Below are 6,478 nucleotides of genomic sequence, written 5' to 3'. Positions count from 1 at the left end.
TGCCAAGAAGGCCACATCTTCTGAATTCACAGTCCTTGTAGATACCTGCTCCCGTAATCAATCATCTATGAAGGCCTAATAACCGCTGCACAACAGGTTATGAGCCCGGCGCTTAAGATTGATTCAACCATACTTATTTGATTATCTCTGATTGAGAATCCACAGTACCCTTGTCCTTGTATCTACCTGATCCACCTTGTTCTGCTATGGAGACCCAAACAAGCGAGAAATCTATTAAGTACATCCTCAAGAAGGGAGCCTCCTTTCAAGCATGGAGAGACATGCTTGAGGCCACTCTTGTTGACAAGGATTGTGCAGCATATGTCTTTGAAGATATCCCATGGCTAGCATATAAGCCAAAACTAGAAGCCCCAGAACTATTGCTCCCAATTGCTGTCCCTATTGGAGAACAAGCAGCCGAAAGAGCAAGGACTCAAGCACTGAACACAACTGCTGAAAATGAATACCAGGAGAGGCTGCTGGAGTGGTACAAGAAAGACAGGATTGCCTATGGTATTATCAGCTCAAGATTGGATGATGATATCAGACCAGACTTTGGAGTAACAAGGAAAACAGCAAGGGAACTGTATGAGACTGTGGCTTCAACATACAAGCCCATCATTACAGTGGATATCCACAACACAATCAAGGCCTTGCATACTACAAGACTGATTGAGGGGAACACCCTGGCATTCTGTGAAGCATTTCAGAAGAATTTGCAAAGGCACAAAACTGCTACTGAGCAGTACTGTGCTGCACATTCATGCTCACCTCTTGATGTTCAACTCCCCAACATATACATTAACCTTGTCTTCCAAGGAGGAACAAGACACTTGGAATGGACAAGAACATGGAGGCAGGCCTACAGGCCTAAGAACCATACCTTAGAACAATTGATCTCTAGCCTAAGAGCTGAGAGGGCTCTACTATCTTAACCCGGACTTAGAAGGCCTGCTGGAGCAGCAGGAGCAAGTGATGAAACTTGTAAAGAGTGTGGGAAGGGTAAACATAGCCCTGAGAACTGCTGGACAGCTTACCCTGAGAAAGCCCCAGAGTGGTAGGTAGCTAAGGACAGGCAAGACACCCAGAAGAAGAACAAGAAATCTAACAAGAACAGCAACAAGGACAGATCCTCTAAGAGCAGAGGGAGATCCAGCTACAAGAAGAGCGCTGCTGCAGCGCTTCAAGACAACAACTCTGATCTAGAGATGATCAGTGAAAGTGAGGATTCTGGCATGTCTGGTGCAGCAGTTGCTACAGCTAGTACTGGGCAGAAAGGCCTCACATCCAACAGCATCATATTTGATTCTGGAACTTCGTATCATTTCTTTAACAAGAAATCATGGTTTGAGAGCATGGAGCGCTTAAAAGCGCCTATAAACTTCTCTCAAGCAGTTGGAAAGTCAAGCTGTATGTACAAGGGCACTGTCAAACTTCACCTCACTACTAAGAAAGGAGTCAGTACTGTGATCAAACTCACAGGTGCGCTGTACTCACCACACTCACACTGCAATCTGGTGTCCAAGGGCAGGCTTAAGCGCAAAGCTAACATTACCCAGCACCAGCATTCTGCAGATCTTGTTAAGGATAGTAAGACAATTGGTCAAGTTACCTAAATCCTGGATGTGGATGTCCTTCAGGGAGTCCAATTCCTAGCTCCCAATGAACAGACCTCAAGATCTGTACAGCACATCATAGCTCCAGCTATTGCTGATCCTACAGCTATAACTAGACTTTGGCATAGGAGGCTTGGCCACATTGGAGGGAAAATCCTCAACCTGACCAAGTAACATACTCAGGGTATGGAGAATGTTGACATCTCCACCCTGGAGCACTGTGAGACCTGTAAACTCTCCAGAGCTCAAAGAAAGGTCTCAAGAGAGAAGAGACCAATCCCAAACATAGCTCTGGATGAAATCCATGTTAATGCTGTAGGTACTGTAACCCCAGCAACTACTCTTGGACATCCTTGGCTGTTCATCTTAACTGATGCCAAGTCCAGAGTAAGGTTTGCATACACTGCAAAGAACAAGAGTGATGGAGCTGCATGTCTGAAGGATTTTGTTCACAAGCTTATTACCCAGTACCAAAGGCACCCTAAGATCTTCTTCACAGATGGGGGTACAGAGTTCTATGAGCTGTCAAGAATATCAACTCAACTAGGGCTAAGATGGGATGTGTCTGCCCCATACACTCCAGAACAAAATGGAATCTCAGAATCTTCTAACAAGGTAGCTCTTACAAGAGCAAGAGCTATGCTGGTATCCTCAGGTCTTCCCCATAGTCTATAGGACTATGCTATCAAGTATGCTATTCTTGTGGCTAACCTGACTGGAAACCTCACCACCAAGAATATCCCTATGCAACAATTCTTGTCAGACATGAATGCTAGCACTGCTGAGCTCCAAGATCTCTCCAGTCTGAGGGTCTTTAGATACAAAGCCTATGTCTACAGAGCAATGGAGACAAGGCTCAAATCTGCCAAGTTTGAAGCTAGAGCAGACATTGCCTGGTTTATTGGCTTTCAAGAGAATTCCCTTACCAACTACATTTGCTGGAAGCCAGTCTGGAACCTTGAAAAGTCCAAATAGGACAACAAGTTCTACACATCTCCTCATGTCACCTTCAATGAGAATGAGATGTACCGGGATGCCCTGAACAACCAAGTACAGTTTATATCTGGTCCTTCTGCAGACCAGGGGGAGATTTTATTCACTCATGTCTTGCAGAACTCCCAGGATTCTGCCCCCTAACATGACAATCACCCACCTGAGGATCAGGAGGGGTCACTTAATACTCAGGGGGAGCAACAAGGGGAGCCAGTCTTATCATAGACTGTACCTGAACCTCCTCCACCAAGTTAACAAGCTGAACTTGCAAATCAGACTGAGTCACCCTATGAAGTGCAGTCTGAGCAAGCTTTGCAGCCTGAACTCAATTTTGACCTCACCTCATCACAAACCGAGACTGCTAGTACCCAGAATATTGCAAATAAGGAACCTCAGGCCAATAAGACTTCTAAAAACACTCAGAATACTCTCTTGGAGCAAGAAGATACCCAAGAGAATATACAAGAAGATATGGATGTTCCTATGACCCCTTTTCATGCACCCCCTATGACTGGCAAGAGGAAAAGAAACCAGTCCCCTAAACCTGAAATTGCTATGCAAAGGTACAACACCAGATCTAGCAGACAAGTGACTACCCAGAACTACAAGCAGATGAACAGTCAAGGCCTGAACAAGAATGGTCTTGCAGGAGCTGTCCATCCAGCAGATCTAACAACTGCTCAACAAGTATTATCCTCCCTAAAGGCTGAGAGGTGGAAGAAAGCCATGATCAAGGAGCTGAAATCTCTTAATACTACTGGTACCTTCGAATAGATTCAAAAGAACAAGATTCCTAAGGGCAGAATACCCTTAGATGGAAAGTGGGTGTTCAAGACTAAGTACCTCCCAGTAGGTGAAGTCTTTGACAATGGTGAGAATAAGATGGAGAAAGCAAGATGGACAGTAAAAGGCTTTGCTCAGAAACCTGGAGATGACTACAGTCAAACCTTTGCCCCAACACTAAGAGCTGCAACTGGGAGAATCCTCCTAGCTATATCAGTTCAGGAAGCTTAGTACAGAGCCCAGGTAGATATTAAAACTGCCTTCCTTATGCCACTGCTGGACAGAGATCTCTATATCAACCCACCAAAAGAAATTGAGGAGTTCAACAGACCAGGCATAGTCATTCTCCTCAGGAAAGGACTCTATGGACTCAAGCAAGCTGCTGCTCTCTGGTATCAAGAAGTTGTTGAGCTGCTAATTCAGCTCAAGTTCAAAAGAACCAAGTCAGACTCCTGCTTGTTTGTCTATCCAGAGATTATTGTAATGATACATGTGGATGATTTCCAAATATTCAGCCCATCCAAGAACAAGATCACTTGGCTCCTAGATAGCATGAAGAAGAAATGGAAGGTTAAGGAGGTCAAGACCAACCTCTTCCTTGGAATCCAAATCCTGCATACTAACAAGAATGAGATCAAGCTCTCACAGGAGCACTATGCTCTTGAAAAGCTAAAGGGCCATGACCTTGACAAGGCAAGGACTGTCAAGTACCCCATGGACAAAATGTATGAGCTAAACAAGGCCTAATGTACAAGACAGGAGTACAGCCTGTTCAACAAGATAATTGGAGAACTGCAGTATCTTGCAAACTGCACAAGGCCGGACATCTCCCACTCAGTCAACCACTTGGCCAGATTTCTTCAGAACCCCTCCCATGAGCATATCACTGCTGCCAAACACATCTGGAGATATGTGGCTGGCAGTCTGAGCAAAGGGATCACATATAAAAGGCACCAACAACTCAAGATTGAGGTATTTTCTGACTCAGACTTTGCTGGGGATCCTGGAACTGCAAGATCTACTACTGGATGTCTTGTCAAGATCTCTGGAGGACCTGTATCTTGGAAATCAAGACTGCAGAGAGAGGTGGTTCTGTCAAGCACTGAAGCAGAATATGTGGCTTTGACTGAAACCTGCAGGGAAGTCAACTGGCTTAAGAACCTGCTCTCTGAGCTACAACTATTGCTCAAAGATCCTCCCACCAAGTTCAAGGTTCATGTTGATAACAAGTCAGCTATCTGTCTTGTGGAGAATCATGAAAGATCTGGCAGATCAAGACACACCAACCTGAGAAACCACTACTGCAGAGATCAGTATGAGAATGGTGTGATTGATGTTAAGTACATTGAGACTGCAAAGCAAGAAGCTGATGCTCTCACAAAAGCTGGAAAGACCAACTAGCTGCTGTGATACAGAAGCATGGCATTGCGTGCATACTACACTTATTTGAACATTCCCTTTGTGAACTGGAGACCTGCAGTTTGGTGGCTAAGTGCCTTTTCATTCTGTGATGGTATGAAAATCAAAACTCCACACACATGCCCTGTCCTGGGTATCTCAAAATCAAACATAAGTAGCTCCTCCCTGAGCCTGCTTTTCATTCAACAAAAGAAATAAATCAAGAACCCTTGCAGCTCCCCAAACTGCATCTGGCTAGCAGACTCAAGGAAAACAACATGCAGGGCCAGTGCTGCAGAGATCACCACCAAATCCACTAATCCTGAACTCCAGATCTATCTACCACGAGGATATCTGTAGTTCTTGCCCATGAAGTCCCTACCATTCTCAAACTTCTGATCAAAAGCCAGCTCAACAGCATGTACAGCAGCCCTTATCTCAGCCTTGTACTGCTCATATCCGGCAGTTGAGGAGTAGTTGAAGTTGATAACAATCTGACCACGACGAGAGCCATCTCCTGCAACCTGAACCTCACGAGCTGCATTAATGCGCACAGAGTTTGGCTGTGGTGCACTATTAGACTTGTTTGAATCCTCAGACACAAGCGACATGTCAGACAAGGATCTCTTAAGCCCAGAGTCCCTGTCCTTGCCCTTGCTCTTTCCCTTGAGTTCCTTTGGAGTCCGTGGAGCAGGTGTGTAGCTAGAGGTAGAGCAGCTAGAGTACTGAATCCCAAAAGCACAGTTGGTGCAGGCATTCTGAAAGCAATCCTCTCTAGCAGCATTCTGGATGGGAACCTTGTGACAAGCTCTGAATAGCCGAGCTCCAGCTATTGGAGGCTGGCACTTGCTGCAGGAACTGGCACCCTGAGCCACAATAGCATTTGATGCCTCAGCCAGAATGCAAGGAAGGTAGTAAGCACTCCCATCCAAGTTGAAGGTAGAGTGACCACGGAAGAGAGGAGTCTGAGTGATCTGAATGGGATTTGGGTTTGTGGCGTCAAAGAATGCCATCCACTTGACACTGGGCTTGTTGCGAGCCAAAGAGAAGTCCAGATTCCGGTTCCAGGCCTCCAGCATCTGCTCACACTAGGCCTAATTACACTGAACAGAGTTGAAGTTCAGACTATAGGCATTATTGACCACGGCCTGAAGCTGTCCATTGCTCATCTGCTGAGCAGCTATGACTGAGCTCAAGTCAGTATTTAACTCACAGTCACAAGCCACTAATCCATACCTTGGCTCTCAAGAGAGAGAAGTTCTGAGAGTGTCTGAAGTGTTGTGAAGGAAGTGGAATAGTGTTTGAATGGTGTGAAGAGTGTGGAATGGGTATGTGCAAGAGAGAGAGTTCAAGGAAGAAGAAGAACTCTTTTATGGGCAGAACTTAAGATCAGGTGATTGCCAGCTTAACACACTGAAGGTTCAAGAGATTGCGTGGCAATCCATGTGATGCCTGACCTGCTCATGAGCATTCTGAAGGGTCATTTGCTTTGTGATATGGTCACTGATAAGGTCACAAGGTCACATAAATGGCTCAGACACGTATGACAGCAATCAGACAGCTCAAGAAAGAACTGTCTGTATGCTGAGGGGGAGTGTTGTGCCTGGGGATCACGTGAGTGCCAAGAAGGCCACATCTTCTGAATTCACAGTCCTTGTAGATACCTGCTCCCGTAATCAATCATCTAT

The sequence above is a fragment of the Zasmidium cellare genome, assembly GCF_010093935.1.
Source record: "Zasmidium cellare ATCC 36951 unplaced genomic scaffold M409scaffold_10, whole genome shotgun sequence".
In the NCBI taxonomy this organism is placed as follows: Eukaryota; Fungi; Ascomycota; class Dothideomycetes; order Mycosphaerellales; family Mycosphaerellaceae; genus Zasmidium; species Zasmidium cellare.
The sequence above is the reverse complement of the archived record's forward strand: the minus strand, read 5'-3'. Positions refer to the sequence as shown.